This window comes from Rattus norvegicus, chromosome 7 (genome assembly GCF_036323735.1).
Source record: "Rattus norvegicus strain BN/NHsdMcwi chromosome 7, GRCr8, whole genome shotgun sequence".
Taxonomy (NCBI): Eukaryota; Metazoa; Chordata; class Mammalia; order Rodentia; family Muridae; genus Rattus; species Rattus norvegicus.
This window is the reverse complement of record NC_086025.1, coordinates 19,239,893-19,258,690: the sequence shown is the minus strand read 5'-3', so window position 1 is coordinate 19,258,690 and position 18,798 is coordinate 19,239,893. Positions and strand designations below refer to the sequence as shown.

Here is an 18,798-nt window from a genome sequence, read left to right as displayed (position 1 = left end):
ACACTCACATAAAAAGATATTCCACATACCTAGCACATTGTAGGGATTCAAATCCCTACAATGAGAGAGCCCTGAGCTATTAGAATGACCAAACTACTTAGCAGGCCTTACCAGGTGCTGATGTGGAGAGATCACTTGGAACACTCAGGCATTGCTAACTGACTGGAAACCAGCACAGCTGCTCCGGAAATAGTTTGACAGTTTCTCACAGACTTTTACAATGCCTTAGAGCATGGAACTATCAATCCAAAACTATCTGTGTCCACACATAGATGCCTGTGCTATAGGTATGTACAGGTGTTGGTATCAGTGTGCACTTGTGAGTGTGAGCAAGTGTGCATGCCACCCACAGGTTGACTTTTACATTACTTACCACATCACTCTTCATGGTTTTAGTTGTGTGTTTGTTAGAGACGTGATCTCTTACAGCACCTGGAATTCACCAATTCAGCTAAACTGACAGGAGAGTAAACTTCAGGGACCTCTCTCACTCTCCCAACCCCTGTCTCATGCTGGGATTATAGACATATACTGCTTTTCCAAACTTTTCTTTAATGTTGGCAGACATGGTGATGGTAGAAGTAAGGTTCTGCTAGGAATCCAAATGCAGTTTCTCCTGCTTGCACAGCACACACTTTACTGACTGAAACATATCTGTGCATATGACATTTCTGTGGTGACAAAACATGGTGATAGAGACCAGATTGATGGTTGCCAGGGGTTAAAGGTGAGATATTACTGACTATGGCAGGATGGCAGGAAGCATGTTGTGACCATAGGTGGAACTGTTCAGAATATTGATCATGGACCTGACAATTACATAGATGTACACATACCCTAAACCCATGATCATACACACAGATACACAGGCTCGCTCTCTCTCTCTCTCTCTCTCTCTCTCTCTCTCTCTCTCACACACACACACACACACACACACACACACACACACAGGCAAACAGAGACACAGAGAGATATAGATACAGAGACAGAGACAGAGAATCAGCCAGGCTGAGATACTGACTAAAATTAATAGAAAGTAAGTTAGGCAGTCAGTCCACCCCTCTGGCCTCCTTGATTAAAACTTCTACTTGGGATGGAATCTGGTCTCCCCTCCTCAGAGCACAAATTCCCAACAAATCCAGCTTCAGGGACCCGTTAATGACATCTTCTCTAACTTCCCCTTATTGGCCACTCTACCTACTCTGAGGCTCATTTACTGTTTCCAATTTTTCCCAGATCTTTCCAGCTACGACTGAGCTTCAAATGAAACTGACTATCGGTTCTACAGAATGCCACTAAATGGTTAAGAATGCCTCAAATATTGTTGAACCGGATAAATGAATAAACCCAAGAGATCAACTTTCAGTCCTGAAATTTCCGGTGCTCTGAACCTGGCCTTACGTTTTAGTTTTGTATTTTCCCCAATCTAGAAATAATTAATTCAGCCCTTGGTACTTTAAAACTGTATTCAGGCTGACATCTTACTGTAGCTTGCTTGAGCAGGAACAAGATCTAGGAGACACAAAGGCTGAAAACTCATGTTTTCTTAAGAGTGAGTCTACATGAATCTTAACCAAGAGAAAACTACTTAGAAGCACTACCACCCTAAGAAAATGAGATGTCCCTGTAGTATCTTTCAAAGGAGGATTAGCACCTAGTTCTGGGTCTCCTACAGGTTCATTGGGTCATCTCAGAGTCAGCAGAGTGAGCCCTACGACTGAAGGACACAGAGTGTCAATAACAAACTCAATGTCACACAAAGGTGGGTAACACCTGGCGTACTTCCACTCAGGTGTTTACAGCCTTCAGCCCCATTCTTTTTCCACTTGGGATTTTGGAAGTAATGTTTATTCATGATAATAAATGTCAGAGGTGTCAAGCAGGATGCACAAACTCAAAGATGGCCTAGTTCTCCTCTGAAGTTTCTGAAAGACTGGCATAGTCAAGGCTGACAGAGCAAGAGTCCGATGACTGCACATATTTATTGAACATCTGTTCTGTAACAGGTCTTGGACTGGGGTTTCCCCCAGGTACTGTCATTTGATTGTCAAGATTGTCTAAACAACTTTCAGCACCCATGCACTTGTTGGCCCATTTATACACAGAGAAGGACATAAACCCTTCAAGCAAGGATGCATTGGAACTCCGCACTCCCAGCCAGTCTGGCTCATAACCTGTTAGTTCCCTTGAAGACAAAAGCAGTATCAGCCCTGTGCAAACCCATGCAGATTTTGATTTTCTATTTCCTTTAGGCTGGGCCAGCATCTTGTGCACTGATCAGCACGGGCACTGCTGTTGAGGGTTACATACACAGAAGCCATACATAGTGCATGCTCTTGGTGACTAAATTCTTTTCAATGTATTTTTGCCTATACAGCTCTTCATTTCCTACTATGGCCTTGTGACCTAGAGAATATGAGTGTTCCTGCTGTACCCTTGTTTATTCTTCAGTAAGAATAAACAAGGAATCTGAGATCTAATGGGAAGGTTGAAGGCTATAGGGTTCTGTTTATTGCCAGGATTTCTGCCCACTTTGAGTAAGAGCATGGAAGGTGAACTCTACTCTGCGGGACAGCTCTGTCTATCCCTCTATATTCTGGGTCTCCTCCCTACTTCTACCCACTCCTGTGAACTGTGCCCTCTAGTCCTGTAGAATAATGACTGTTTCTTTCCTACGATAACCTTTTGTAGATCTGGATGGTGCTTTCTTAAGAACACCACGTGGGCTGGACAAAGAGTCACATGTCTGCACTCTTTAAAGTTAACATCATGTGCTTAGGTCTGGCTCTAAATCTCAGGTGTCATACAAGGTAATGAGACTTGCCTCCTTGTTATACAGTACCAGAAACTAATTCCGTTCAACATTTTGGAAGTTGCACTCATGAATCAAGCAGCTTAGTTGGGAAGGCAAGGAACAGAAAGCTTATGTGAGGGGATCTGTAGTTGCCTGGATATATACAGCCACACGTGCAGGGAATGGGTCTCAATTCACCCATGAGAAACGATTGCTCACCTGGGAAGCAAAGCTCACATGATATAGGGCTTGTGTCCTGAGCCTATTACAGGACAATGACCCTGCCTCACAGTATAGCTGCTCACTTCACACTATACCTCAGACACCTGTCACAGTGCCAAGTACAGATTTTATAGCCTGTGAGTCTGTTCTAGTCTTCGAACCACAAAGGGGCCTGGATGCACGAATAATTAAAATTAAGTTCATCTCAAAGTTCTCAACTAAAAGAACCACTTCATCTAATAAGAACAATATGACTTGAAGCACCTAAGACCGGAAGACATGGTGCCCATTTCTTAACACGTATGGAATAACTAGCAGGAATGGGACAATCCGATTACTCTATACTGTATTTTCTCAGCTATAAGTTGAGGGGACCGGTATGTAGAAATGATGTTTCTTTCAGATTCAGGGTACTCCAATTTCCTGCAGGTATCTTGGGTAGTAAAACAGAAAACCCACAATAATCTGGCCGGACTGACCTATATCAAAGTTGGGGCATATTTTCTAGAACAAAGAGCGAGGAATCAAACAAAGGCAAACAAGGCTTCCATCTTGAGCCCTGTTCCCCACCATTGTCCCTGCATCTGCTGCCATCCCAGTGTGTCTACCAGGGTGAGTTTAGATATCAGCCTTATTATTCACTACATAGATGACCTTTGTCAAGTCACTCTACTGTGACAGCCTTGACTTTGCACATCTCTGCAGTGGACATTGTCTGTTCATTCCAGTGTGTTCATTCACACACACACACACACACACACACACACACACACACACACACACAGTGATTAACTACTGTGAAGCCCCTGTGACCCAGGGAACACAGGTGATACGCCCCTTTATTTAAACATTGTTTACCCATCAAACTGAACCCACCCACTCATTCTAGAGCTCATTCCCCTCTAAGGCACAATCACCTGCAACTGGAAAGTCTCTGAAAATCCATTCCTCCCTTTCAACCTCTATGATGGGAAAACCAAAGGACTGAGGCTTAGAAAAAAAAATGGTGACTTAGCTCACGGATATGCAAGTTCTTCATCAACAAAGCCTGGTCTAGAAGGGTGACAGACACCAAGGGCTACACAAGACACAGACAGGACCCTTTGTAGGTCCCACTCACCTTACAGACATGTGAAACCTCTCTTTTATCAAAATCTAAGCAGTAGCTGAACTTTTCCCCCTGCTTAGGATTGGGGGGGGGTTGTACCAGGGAGATTGTGTCATAGTATGTGTCTGAGATGAAAGTATGAGATAGGAGAAAGTCTTGAAGTTCTGATGAGGTGAAAGTCAAAGTTTTGAGCAAGCAGCAGTTCCCAGATGCTCCCCTCATGTATGCCCACCTCTGCTCTTTTTAGTTTACCCACTGAAGAAGACACGTGTACACTAGAACCTCTTCGGGATCGGTAGGGAGGGGTCTCTGGCTTTGGAAACAATCGAACAGTCTACAGCCCATCACACACAGACAAACCATTAAAAGTGCATTATTGTAGCAAAAAAAAAAAAAGCATCACAGCGGTGTCATCTACAGTACAAAAGGAACTGAGGCATTCCCCATCCCCTGACAACCCACCAAAGACAGCTGGAGACTGCTACAGATTCATTCAGGCACATCAGTAACTCAGGGGCCAGCGACCTGAGGGTTCATGGCAAACAAGAGAATCTCTCTGAGAGCATTCAGTGATTTCTGGAGAAATTTTACTCCACAGTCTGCTGGGGCGGAACACTAAGGAGGGAGCACAGACAATACAAGGAAGGGGCTGCTTTATAACTGGATCCTTAGCACATCAGCTCCCAGCCTGGCTTGATTCCCAAAGCCAAGCCTTTATGTTTAGGGAGCATTTGACAGAAAGCTACACCAAGGACAAGTCTGTTCCCAGTTCCTCCTGAGCACAGTGCCTGCCAGCACCTGACAGAACCATGTGCACTTTAGCACACAGACTCAGAAAGGGAGACCTGCCTTCCTGAGATCACACTACAGGCCAGTGGCAGCCACTGGCCAGAGCTTGTCCCAGTCTAGGGCTGTTGCTTCCCTCCACCCAGAGACTTTCCCTTCACCTCCCAGACCCACTCCCTCTTCCGGATCCTTGGGCTCACCTCCTAGTTCTGAGGATCCCTCCAGGTTGAACAATGCTCAGAAGCAGGTGGCTGTTAAACAATTCATGGGGTGTGTGTAGAGCAGTTCCCATCCCAGGTGGCATGGAGAGGCCACAGCCCAGCAAAGGGGCTCTTTCATCTAAAGAACAACTCCTCCTCTTCCTCCTCCTCCCACTCTTCCCAGCCCCCTCTTAGGTCCTCCTCTGTAGTACTACTGGAACATGTGCTGTGCTTGGGAGGGAGGCAGGAGGCAAGTATGGCTTTTATTGGAAAGCAAGTGCCAACAGTGTGATGAGCTCTGCTATTTCCTCACAGAGGAGAAAGGAGGAGAGAGAGGGAGGGGGGGAAGAGAGAGAGAGAGAGAGAGAGAGAGAGAGAGAGAGAGAGAGAGAGAGAGAGAATATGATAATGATTAACCCCTCTGTTCCAGCTCTCCTTCTCACTGAAGCCCGAGAAACAATACACTTAACCAATGCAGTGCCCGCCTCAGGCATTACATCACCACTGAGCTCCCTGATTGGCTAGTAATTCCTAAAAGGCAAAATCCTATTTCTAGATGTTTAACCCTTTCCTATGTATCAACCAAAAAACTGGTTTATACCAACGTTTTCTTAACTTGTTCTTTTTTAAAAAAAAATGTTTTCTCTGAAGAGCATCCTAAACATGAAGTTTATAGTCATACACTTCAAATTACCCACACTACAACCTTTAGTGTGTATGTAGGTAACGATTTTAACAGTATAAAAAACAGGGAAGCCAGTGCACTCAGAACCCTTCTTTCCCAAGGGCAGTGACATTTCTTTTTCTGAGCTTATATAATACACTCAACACTTAGTGCCTCTTCTCATTCATGTCCTACTCTGAACAGAGGACATTATGGCTTCTCTTTCACAAAAACATTTAGCCAGGCCTCCTGGCACGGGTCTGCCATTCCAGCTACTCAGGAGTCCGAGGAAGGAGGATGGCTTGTTCAAGGTTAGCTTGATCTACAGAGTAAGCTCAAGACCAGCCTTAAGAACAGAGTGAGATCTTGTCTCAAATTAAGAAGTAAAGAGAGTGCTACAGATTGGCTCCGTGGTAGAGTACCAGCCTAACCTGAAGGAGGTTCTGGGGTCAGTCATTTTCATCGGACAAAAAGAGAACCAAAGTAATTTGCTCAAGGGCTGGGGCTCACTTTGAAGGCCAGGCTGATGTAACTTCGATTAATAGCATGTGAAGGTCTGAACTTCTTAAAAGTCAGGATTCACCAGAACTTGTTATGTAGATCAGGATGGCCTGGAACCCACAGAGATCCACCTGCCTCTGACTGTAGTGACTATGGACCTTAAACTCTGTATCCAGAATGAAGTTCAAGTTAATGAACTTCAGGCCATTTCATTTGCATTTTGCATGGTCTGCAAGAATTCAGAAAATATTGGTATAGGTAATGAGCTAGGAATGCGAGAGTCTGAGAGCAGAGGACAGGAAAGTGAATTCTCACACAGGTATACTCAGAGGCAGCCAGCTGATCTAGAAATCCTTGTCTCTCTCATGTTCATTCCATCGGCTTCTACTGCAAACCTCAGCCTTACTATCGTGTTCTCTGGGAATCTCCCTCCTACCTATAAACCTGGAGAGGTGTCTTTGCTCTGTGATTCTCAAGGGTGTATCTGGGGGATGTGCTTACTTGTTTACTGGATCACCTTGGTGAGACTAAAGTTGTGTCTACACTTTCCAACCACATATGCCCAGAACAGTGCCTGCCATGTGTGAATACTCAGTTGTGGCTGACAGGAAGAATGGGGCCAGAGGGAGAGGCTGTGATGAAGTTTTAAATGGCATCATCATGCTGGCATGAGAAAGGCAGAAGGCTGGAAGCCTGGGCACACATGAGTTAACTGTCTGATCTTGGTCATATTGATTGAGGTAGGAGGTTTATTCTTGGTTTCACTGTCTGAAAAGGATCACAGTTTCTTCTTTATAGCGTAGCTATGAGTACCACTTTAAAGAATGGTCCAGCATCCTGTGTTTTCCTCCATATCTTTTGTCACAAGAGTTCACCTGTTTCGACATCTCAGAGCTGACAACTGTTTCCTATATCCCAGCGCAGGCTTATATGCTCGACGACAGACCCACATCAAATGCACACTCCTCATGGATCTATGCTGCATTGGAGTAGTCCAGCCCCACACAGCCTGCTTTCCCCAGTCTCCCCACTGCCAAAACACTCACACTATCCTTCTAGTCTTTAAAGAATTGACCTTACATTGTACAAAAGTAAGCACTTTAAAGATCATGGTCGAGTGGCACTTAGCACCTTCATACTGGAGACAACCCCCACCTCTATCTAGTTCTAAGGCCTCATCGTTGCTACAAAGGAAACCATTCACCCCTCCGGCTTATCCTTAGCCTGTGACAAACGCTGTTTTCCTTCTTTTGTCTGTGGATTCACATATATGATCAGGTGGAACTGTGCAGCATCTGGCTTCTTATGCCCACGGTCTGTGTGTGTGTGTGCAAGCATGTATCCGCACACTCAGGACTGAATGTTCAGAGTCCACGGACTGAAGGTGGGATGGCTTTCTCTATTACCTGTCTTTTGAGACAGACTCTTTCCCTGAGCCTGGCGTTCACTGCTTCTGATTGGCTGCCTCACCACCAATCACATGGTCTCCACCTGCTAATGTGTGATGACAGGTGCAGGCCACCACCCTCACCATTTACATGGGAGAAGAAGATCAGACCTCAGCTCTTCATGCTGGAGCAACAGCACTGTACTCACTCAGCTCTCTCCCCAGTCCTGTGTCTGCCTTCTCTTATGCTTATGCAGACTTGTAATGCTTACAGGGACCATTTACACTGTAGCATGTATTATAATTTCTTTAATTACTTTCTCACAGGTCACTGTGTTCATGTGGCCCATGTCATTCATCCATTCCCCCTGTGACAGAAATCTTCCATCCATCCAACCGTAAGCCATGAGCCTGACAGTCATTCTGACCTTTCTCTTTTCTATATACCTCCAATCATGTATGGAATCAAATCCTATGTATTCTCTCCCCAAATATAGTTCAAATGCTTCCGTTCTTCTCTCTGGTTGCACAGACACCCCTATCTCACTAACTGCCTAACTTCTAGCTGATGTGTACACTTCATTATTTTCTCTCGATGTAGCTACTGTGATACTTAGAAAACTAAAGCTTGTCAATCCATTCATCTTACTCTAGTAACTTGGCCTTTCTTTACAGAGCTTGTCTCCTAGAAACAATGCAAAACAATCAAGAAACCCATAACATGATATTATATCAGACCATTACTTGGGTGGAAACGTTTCTCTAGCTTCACTGCACTTTGAGTAAAATCTGCACTCAATATGCGTCCAAAGCCAAGGAACTTCAAGTGCATCTCCACTGGCTTGAAGTAAGCCTTGAGTGATGCTCCCGCTACAGTGAGATGTGTTCCTCTGCCTCATGGTCCACAGAAAAGCTATTCCTTCTGTTTCCTGATCTTGGCTTTGCTCAGTATCATGTATCAATTTAAACATCACACACACACACACACACACACACACACACACACACACACACAGTGTGAGAGAGTTAAGGGGGGAGAGGAATGGAGGGACGGAGGGTCGTGTGAAGGGGGATGGGGAGGGGAGATGGAGACAGAGAGGTCGCTCCTCTCATAATCCTGTGAAAAACGTCCACCGTTCATTTCATTCTCCAAGATGTATGTGCCAGGATAGGGGTACAGCTTGGGGTAGGTGCTGTGGCTAGCATGGATGAATCTCTGGTTCACTCTTCATACCATAGCCATCCACACATACATGTAATGAAGGTGCTTAACTCTATAGGCCCCAGGGAGAAACAGCTTTCGAATGTCTGGAGCCTGTGCTGTAATGAGGAAAATCAACAAACAGAAGAGAATGAAAATTAAAAGTTCTGTAAAGGAGAGGGAAAGGAAAGGAAAGGAAAGGAAGGTTTCCATATGCCTCAGGATTGTCTTTTCACGGAGTCTGCACTGAACTGCAAGACACAAGAATCACACAGGGGCAAAACACCTTTTCCTCTCCTATACGCCATATAAGTCAAAGGTCCATACTTTGATATTTTCTTTTTAAAGTATTTTCTTTTATATTTTCTTAGCAGGTAGACCTGTATCTCCCTGCCTGGGACAGCCTTCCAAACAGACTGAGTGAATTAGTCAGTGGTTGTGTTAACGAGTGACTAATCAGTAAGAGCATCTCTTGAAGTATAAGACGCTGTGACTGATGCTGTTGCTCCTGTCATAGAACAGACTCGATTAGGCTTGAGAATCACTGAGATGACAAAAAATTGATAATGAAAGTGCTTTCTTCGATAAAACTTGAGAATAACTCTGCATGTTGTGGGCCAACTAGGCGAGGGTAGAGGCACCTAGAAAGCACTGGATAGGGCTCTCCAGTCGTTCGAGTTATTAATAATGGTGTCTCACATTAGAAAGCACTCAAGCCCAACATTTATTTTCAGAGGCATAAAGAGCTTGAAAGCCCAAAGAGTCTTTCTCAATCCTAATTTTCTTCCCAAAGCCGTCTAGTGACACAGAGAATCCATGCTGTGGAAAAGCATCCGTGTCCTCCCGACAAGAACCAGATGCATGTTACATCCTAAAGCCCAGCAGGCAGGAGTACTGAGTGGGCATAGCCCATAGTTGCGTCCTGACTTAGAAACTGTTTGGTTGAGGGAAAGCTTAAGTCGCACCACTCTTTGGGAGCATTCTCTACTTCCTGGCTGGTCACTGTGGCTTTCAAAACCCTCAGTAGATGGCGTGAATCCTCTTTTCCTCTGCATCATGGACTGGCATCAACCTGTGCCTGGTCCTACTGCCAGCACTCTGTACTCACTTGAACAGTAAAGCATGTTCTCAAGGACCCTTCTACACAGAAACCTTAGCACCACTTCTGTGTTCATTTCAGCTGCTGTGATAAAATAACGCAAAGCAACTTAGGTAAGATTAAGAAAGGGTTCATTTAAGTTCACAAGTTCAGGCTATAGTTCATAGTTTACGGGTATGTCAAGGTGGCAGGAACTTGAGGGAACAAGGCAGAGAAAGAATAATCCCACGCCTACTGTCCAGCTCACTTCTTCCATACTTACACCACCCAGGACTCCAGAGAAGAGCACTGGTAACCATGAGCTAGGTCTTCCCCTGAATCAACTTATAAAGAAATGCAATGTCTGACAGATTTACTGACACGATAATCTGATCTAGACAACCAATCCCTCATTGCGATGTTATTCCTTGGTAATTCTAGGTTGAGGAAAATTAACAATTTAAAATTAATTAGGTCAGTGTCTCTGATATTTTAGCTGAGGAATCTTGCTTGTGACAATTAGGTACAATAATCTCTTAATAAAAAAAACAAACGTACACAGAGAGAAAATGGTGGGGGGGCACAGAAAGAGAGAGAGAGAGAGAGAGAGACAGACAGGCAGAGAGAGAGAGAGAGAGAGAGAGAGAGAGAGAGAGAGAGAGATCTCACAAGGCCAATAATGTCTTTAAGGCAAACAGATGAAGTGATTTCTGCTCTAACGTCCCATGAGCCTCTATATTGCTGCTATACCAGTCTCTTTATGGCAACCCCAACAGTACCCACAGGGCCCTGGGAGACAGAACGATAAGCCCAGGTAAGGCAGAAGTTCTCACAGGGACCGGGCCTCAGAAAGTGAGCACAGCTGCTCTATGAAACTCCACAAGGGCTCTCCCTGATGACAAGATAGAGGTCACAGCTTCCAATACAATGACAGGAAAGTCTAGAAGCAAGCATCACCCGGCAGCATCTCCCTGCCTGAATCCATGCCCAGAAGCCAGGGTTACTGGGCTCTGGCCAGACAGTCAGCCTTAAGGGGCCAGAGTCTTTGCAGCAAAGTTGCCCTAAAACCAACTTTTTACAACTTCCTAGCTTGTATATACCAGCCTCCATCACTATCAAAAGAACCAGCAGAATGGCCATGAGACCAACTGGAATTCTTTCCCAGCTTCCTTCTTCTTAGGATAAACTTGTAAGGTTACATTGAGCTCTAGACCTGTGCACATTTTGGCTAGCCCCTCCCCCTTGCACTATATGTCCTTACTGCAAGTCCTGGTTCTACTTGGTAATTTGCTCTTGGATTAGCTGGGATTCTGGCTTCTTCAATTCTTTCATCTGCATATAAAAAGTCTACCTGGAATTCTTCTGTCCCTGATGCCTCTGCCTCCACGGTTTTCAGGCTGGAAACTCTCCAGTCACTGCATCTCTGTATTGAATAGAGACTTCCCAGTCTTTCAGGCTACATCAGGACCCACCCACCTCTTGCAGTTTGCACAACACCTCACTGCAATCCCTCTTATTCTGTCATTCTTTTTAGGCCCCAGGAAATCCTGGGATTCCTTTTAGGTCCCTACAGATGAGCATAGTGTCTGGCCTACACCCAAGTAAATCATGAATAAATAACCAGGTCTCTCTATCGGTGTTAGTCTGTGTTCCTAGTCTGGCCAGGAAAACGCTCCAAGGTTTCTTCCTTTGCTCCGGATAGCTGGAAACAGAAGACTGCGTACCGTATCTGAGCCCCAGACCCAAGGCAAGGCAACAGGTCCTGAGGGACCAGCACACAGCAGGTGCAGGGATCCAGTGCAGATCACCAACACCTGCTGTGGTCTCAGTTTTCCAGAGGAAGCTCTTCCCAGGGACAGGTCTGGACGCTGGGTTAAAAACCTCAGAAGTCATAGCTTTGTGAGCCCCGGGGCTCCGGAGCTCTGCAGGGAATAGAGCTAGAGCCAGGCAGCATCAGCCTGGGACCTGAGAATGGCATTCCGGGCCCAGGGAGAACCTGCATCCTACCAGCATGCACTATCAACATTCTTCTAACAAAAGAGCGAGCTTATAGGGACATGGCACCAAGCGAGGGCCCGCCTGCAGCTCGGATTCGAGGTGAGTGCTCTTTATGGCCAGAAAACCCACCTAGTCGACTTTGCTGTGGCTTACCGACCATGCCAGCTACGGTGGCCCGCGTGTACCTCGGATTGGCAAAGCCAAATACAGGATCAGCGGAAGTGCTGCAGCCTCAGAGCTCTGTCTCTGCCTTGCACAGTATGAGAGCGCCTCCACTGGGCAGCCAGGTTTCCTTTTGCTGGAAAGCCCATTGGCTGGGGCTACAAGGGCCCTGAACCCAGGCCCGCCCCTCCAGCCCCTCCTTTCTCACCCTGTAGGCATTCCCTCTGCAGCCAGGCAGGGAAAGTTGCTACAGTGTATATGTTTTGCTCTTCTTGTCCCGGAGTGGCCAGATGGACGGTTTTTCTCCATCCCCGGAGGGGTGAGATGCCTCTCAGGAGTGGGAATAATGCAGTTCAGCATTTTAGGAAGCCAGCTTGGAGAAAGTCACCTGACTTCCCTGGTCCTTAGTAGGGGCTTCTGAGAGACCAGTGAAGCAGCTGTGAGTAAAAGTCACAGGAGTACAAGCACAAGGTCAACAAAGAGCTAAGATCTTACCCTGGCATGGGGATGGCATGGGAGTTGGTTACATACAAGACACAAACAAAAGATAATATCAATGAGAGGGATGTGTAGTAAGAACACAAAAGGGGGGGTTGGGGATTTAGCTCAGTGGTAGAGCGCTTGCCTAGCAAGCACAAGGCCCTGGGTTCGGTCCCCAGCTCCGGAAAAAAAAAAACAAAAAACAAAAAAAAAACCCCACAAAAAACAAAAACAAACAAACAAACAAACAAAAAAAAAAACACAAAAGGGATGCCAGGACCATGACAGGACTCTGTACAGAGGAGATTTGTGAGATTTGAATTAAGACTACAAGGTTAAAAGAAATTCCAGATTAGAAAACAAGGCAATTGGAAAGCTTATCCAGAACAGACAAAGAGGACATTTGACAGGGCCCTGTCTCCTGTGTCATTTCTATGTCTCTGGGTCCTACACAAGGCCAAAGCAGATTTCCCTCAAGGTTCCTCTGTCCTCCAGTACTTTGTTTGATTTTAGAGACAGGATTTATCTATGTAGCTATTTGGCCTGGATCTCACTATGTAGACCAGGCTGGACTCAAATTCATACAGATCCACCTACCTATGTCTCTTGAGTTCGGAGTTAAAAGGCATGTGCCTCCACATCCACCTCTAACTTCAATGTCTGGACCTTTAAATAGAGTTATTTGTAAAAACACTACTGGTGTTCAAAATGAGTAGTTAAAATGCTGGGGAAAACTGGAAGGGGAATTCTTGCCAGAACAGGTAATTCTAAAGAACCTTACATTTCTAAGGAGAGAAGGAATGGGGCAAAGGTTTAGATGAGAAGCCAGGCAAATTCCTGCACAAGTATTCATGTTTAATTGCACTATAAATCTAAAAGGTAGAGATTAGATGTAGCAGCATGTGGTGGTTTGCATTGAATTAGCACTGTATGGTGGCCAGTGTCCAGTACACATAACAAAGTGTTTTGCATTAATGCTATTCTTCCATTATGCACCGGAGGTCAGTGCCACCTAGAATTTTTATCTTTACCTACTAAAGTCAAATAAGGAAAGGAGTCTGCAAACAGTAATCACCCTCAGAAGAAACAATCCCTTTATTCCTACTGTTCTCACCTGACAGGGTGTTTAAATGTGGAGAAACAGCAGATTTCATAAATCACTGGGTTTGGACCTGTAGGTTGTACAAGGACTTCTGAGGTAGTAGAGGACAAATCATTGCTTTTGAAACTTTGTCAGCAGGAAAAAGAGCACTAGTTAAAAGTTTGCTTTCTAGAAAATGCCACTTATATTTTATTCCCATATGTTTTACAAAGGAGATTTAGTTATTTTTAATTACCTGTATGTAGGCTTCTGAACCTGAGTACAGGTTCCTGCAGAGACCAGAGGAAGGGAGTTCCCTGGAGCAGGGGGTTACAGGCCATTGTAAGCCACCACACTTGGGTGCTTAGAACTGAACTCAGGGCCTCTGCAAGAGCAGTATGTCCTCTTAACCACTGAACTGTATCAGCAGTCCCTGTACCTCCACATCTTCTTGAGGGTGAATTTTCAGTGTGTGAAAAACTGGCAATTCCCAATGGGACAGAACCCTCCACAGTTTGCCCATCTACCATTCACATCCAATCCACAGGAACAGAATGATAGCTCAACCAATAGTAACAAAAGAGGGAGAGAGATTGCACATGAGGATGCTCAGGGTGACAGTGACAGCTGCAGCATTCTAAAGAGACTGGACCATGTAGTCCAGAATCATGGTGGCCAGACTCAGCTCCCATGATTCCTGCCTGTTTCTCTACGTTCATCCTTCTGGCTACCCCTGTTCCTCACAGTACAGTTGTTTGTTTCTTTGATTGATTGATATTTTGAATCTCCATCCGTGCTTGCATCCACTTTCTTGCATTAGTCACCCAATCATTTCTGTTGCTTTGTTCCAAGACCTTGATGGATTCAGGAAAGAAGGATTGCCTCATACAATAGCAAATGAACAGTTTAGAACAGGGATCTGTGCACAGGCAAATGCCTACCTGGTAACAGGTGTACATATCCCATCCTCACTCCATAAAAAATCACACCCCAAAAGATGGTGGTAGCAGTAGCATCTGAAAAAGAGAGTTATATTTGAATAGAACCCAGAAGCTGTTCTAATCAGGTCTAAAAAGTGAGCTGGCTCTTTAACAACAAACTATTCCAGACACGTGATCTCTAGTGTAAGGTTTACAGCTTGCAAGTGTTTCACATTTCATATGCACAGCTTGCAATTGACAGAGCTGTGACTGGAACCTTGGTTCTAACTCCCAACAGCTCTGAGTTTACTGGGCTATAGCTTGGCTTTGCTTGTCAGCAAGGGTAGGACTGTTCTGTTTCCTATACATGGCAAGAGTTTTAAGATGATAGGAAGGTTTTATTTTTCAATATTTATTTTAAAGATCTACATGACTACAGATGAATTATGGGATGGGGACTTGGGTTAATGAATAGAATGCTTATGTGTGGACTTGGATCAGCATGCTAATAACTCACGTAAAAATTCAGGCTCGGTAGCACTCCTGCAATCTCAGGTCTTCAAAGGCAAGATGTGAGGTAGAGACAAGAGCAGACCCAGAATCTAGCCTATGTGAAGTAGCAAAAAACAAAGAGACCTTATTCAAACAAGGAAGAAGGAGAATATGGGCCGACACCTTAGGTTATCCCCTGAACTCCATGTGTCCATACCGTCACAGGGAATTAAATAAAACTCAAATTGAAAGCTTGGAAAACAGTGAGATTGGGAACAAACTTGGTCGGGATTCTGGGGGATTAGAGTTGCTTTAGCAATTGGAGGGATACAGAAACCAGGAGCTTTGGAGTCTATACAAGGAGGATCAGTGGTGCAAGAACTTTTCAATTCCATCTGCCCCCATGCCTGTTCCAGCTGGATAGGTGATTACAGTGTTTCACTTCTGAGCCCTATGAAGAGGAGGGTATAGCAAAGAATCCCAAAGTGTGTGGTTATTTTGTTGCATTTCAGAGTCAAGGCTCTGCAATACAATGCTTGAGGCTAAGGCTGAGAGAGATTCTGAGCTGAAGACTTGGGGAGGCTTCTGCTAGCTTGTGTGTCGTGTGGAGTATTTCTGCTGACACTGCAAAGAATTGCCATGGCAACCAGTAAAATAAGTTTCTGAATTCTTGCAGTCTCCCTCAAGGGAGGCAGATGCCAGTGGGTGTGGCTGTGTCATTGAGGGTGCTAGGAAGTCTCAGATGATCATGTCCCTCTGAAGGTCTAATAAATTGTCCTCCAGGTCTCAGGCAGAAGCAGCTCCAGCATGGTAAATGGGGGAGTCCAAGGCTATGGGACAGGAGATGGAAATAGTTTACCAGAGATTCATTCCCGTAGTAGGCTGCACATGTCAACCACCTTCCAATTTAAAATGCAAGATGCATGGATTACTCATTTCCTTACATACAAATAAATAAACTGACAGGGGTGTGGCCAGGACATCAGCAGGTAGATATTTTATCAGAGTCAGTTGCTTTTCTGTTGCTGTGAAGGGACAACACAACCAAGGTAATTTATAGAAGGAAGAGTTATTGGGGAATACAGTTCCATAGGATTAGAGTCCAAGACCATCATGGTGGAGAGAATCCCAGCAGCAAGGCATACAGAGATGGTGCTGGAGCAGTAGCTGCGGGCTAAAACCTTATCCACAGTTGCAAGGCAGAGGGAGGTCACTGGGAAATGTATGGTCCTTTGGAACCTACAAAGCCCATTGTAAGAAGCAATACTGCCTCCAACAAGGCCACACCTCCTAATCCTTCCCATATAGTTCCACTGATAGGTGAGTGAGTGTTGAAACACATGAGGTTACAGAAGCCATTCTCATTCAATCTACCACAATCAGTATTATGTAATCAATGTTGAGGAACCCCGAGTGAGAGAGTCCATATCCAGAGCTTACTGTGTCGCTGTGTCATCTTGGGCTAACGTTCATCACTTCTCCAGGCTTTGGGTCCTTTACCTGCAAAGTAATGTCCTTGTGATGTGCCATCAGCCTTGTCACCTAACACAACACAGAATCACCCAAGAAAGGCAGCATGCCAGTGAGGGACTGGGTCCATTGGTTTTTCCTGGAAGCGTGACTTAAGGGGATTGCTTTAATGAAATTAATTGTGTAGGAAGATCCGTCCCGTTAAGGGTAGCAACGTTCTCTAGGCAAGGGCTACTGAACTACGTAAGTCAAGAGGTTGCACTGAGCACAGTCAAGCCAATGCGCAACTGAGCACACACAAATCCATTTGTCTGTTCTTGGCTGTGAATGAGACATGGCCAACTGTCTCAAGCCCTTGCTACTAAGACTTTGCCACAAGGATGGACTTTAACCTAGAATTGTTAGTGAAAACGAACCCTTTCTTTCCCAAGTCTGTTTTTGTCGAGATATTTTATCATAGTAAGACAGAAGGCACTAGGACAATCATCCAACTCACTGTGACTCTTAAGCACAACATTCCACCCACCACCTATCATGCCCTCTGTCAGTTATGCTCTGGATCAACCCACTGTCATGTACAGACCCTACCTCTCAAGACCCACTGCCTGCTTGTATCCTTCCTCTTGATGGTGAGTCTGTTTTTGACGTCCTGTAATTCTTCTTAGTTCAGACTAGTATTTTGCCTCTGTGATCCTCCGCTTTCTGTGTCTCTCTTCTGCAACTGGGCATTTCCACTTCACAGGAACCTTCTTATAGCCCTGGGACTTTTATCAAAGGAGTGCTTCTCTCATGGGAGCCTTAGATCCTGTTGTAGGAATATAAGACTTATATTTTGAGGTAGGACGAAGGGCACGAATCAAATTCTTTTCTTTGTACACAAGCTTATGGCACTTCTGGCATGATTTTCAATACCCATCTGTGTTTGTGAATGTGGCATTATTTAATCAAGAAAATATTTTCTCTCATTTCCACTTTGCTAAGGACAACTTTGGCAGGAGAAACCTCCAAGAGATGAGGAGGCACCAAGACCATGTTGATCCCATGGCAGCCTGGGAAATGCTTGCAGCTCATCCCCCATCTAGTTTATCTCTAGGAGTCTCATTAAATGGCAGGGTCAGTGGTGTGCTGAAGTATGTGTGCCTGTGGTAAGGACTTACTTTGTAGCGCTGTTTTAAACCATCTCTGTTCATGGTTGTTAGAATGGATGAGTAGGCAATAGCAGGTCCATGCCTGTGCAGTAATATAAACCTGAAAAGGATATAGTTGATTCCTATGTACTAATAAGTATTGGATCATCTTGCAGTATATATGGTACATTTTATAAAAAGTAAAGGAAAGTGCTACAAAAGATTGTCCTCAAGGGTAGGAAGGAGAGACTTACTATGTGTGTATTTGCATAGGTGGGTTTCAAAATTGTTTAGCTTTATCCATTACACGTAAGTGATTATGAGATTGTGTCAATTTTATTGATATAATTAAAGTTTACTTCATCTAATCAAAGCTTCAAACTCTTGGATTTCCCTTAATTATGACAGTGAAATATTTATAAACAGAAACCTGAAAATGGTGCAATGTAGAAGGAACACTAGGTTGAGAGACCTCTGCAATCTTGGTTATCTTCCTGGATTCTCAGTGGCTTCTCTTCGAAATTAGAAGTTATCTGTCTGTATATATAATTCCGTGAGCCTACCCTGAGATAGATCAACGGTCATTGTAATGTGTGTGTGTGAGTGAGTGTGTGTGTGTGTGTGTGTGTGTGTGTGTGTGTGTGTGTGTGTGTTGGTGGGAAGAAGCACCTTGGCAGGACATCTCTAACTTGTCACTCATCCTCTGCACTAACACTTTCTGCCCGATATCCTGTCATATAACTCTCACTGGGATCCCTGTGTTGGACTCTAGAGATATGGATGTTTCCTGTCTTTAGTGTTGAGTAGAACAAACATGAAGAACATTCAGACCACTGATCCTTCTGATCACTTTATGAGGTTTGAGTCCAGTAACTGTCACAGTCACCTTTCCCATCAGCTCCAAAGATGGAGTTTCTTCTTTTGAATCTCATGCCCTTGGCAGAAAAGAGCCTGACATCTAATTTCCACAAGCAGACATTTTTTCCTCCATTAACAATTTCCATCTGGATATTAGAGCCTGGACCATCCCTTGCATGCCTGGCAAAGTGCTGCTTGGCTGTCAAAGTCTGGTGTGGTTCTGATAGGTCTGTCCCTTACTACTTTTAATATTCTTTATTTGGAACATT

General features: G+C 44.7%; 1 protein-coding gene across 4 annotated transcripts in view; it reads right to left on the bottom strand.

The window, feature by feature from the left end:
• Positions 1-14,659, bottom strand: part of Syn3 (synapsin III) — a 457,540-nt gene extending 442,881 nt beyond the window's left edge. The window contains exon 1 of one of the 4 annotated variants that reach the window (XM_063263103.1): positions 5,111-14,659. The gene's annotated coding sequence lies outside the window, so the exon portion shown is untranslated. The remainder of the gene's footprint in view (positions 1-5,110) is intronic. The other 3 variants (XM_063263102.1, XM_063263105.1, XM_063263104.1) reach the window with 3 other exon arrangements.
• Positions 14,660-18,798: the final 4,139 nt, after the last annotated feature.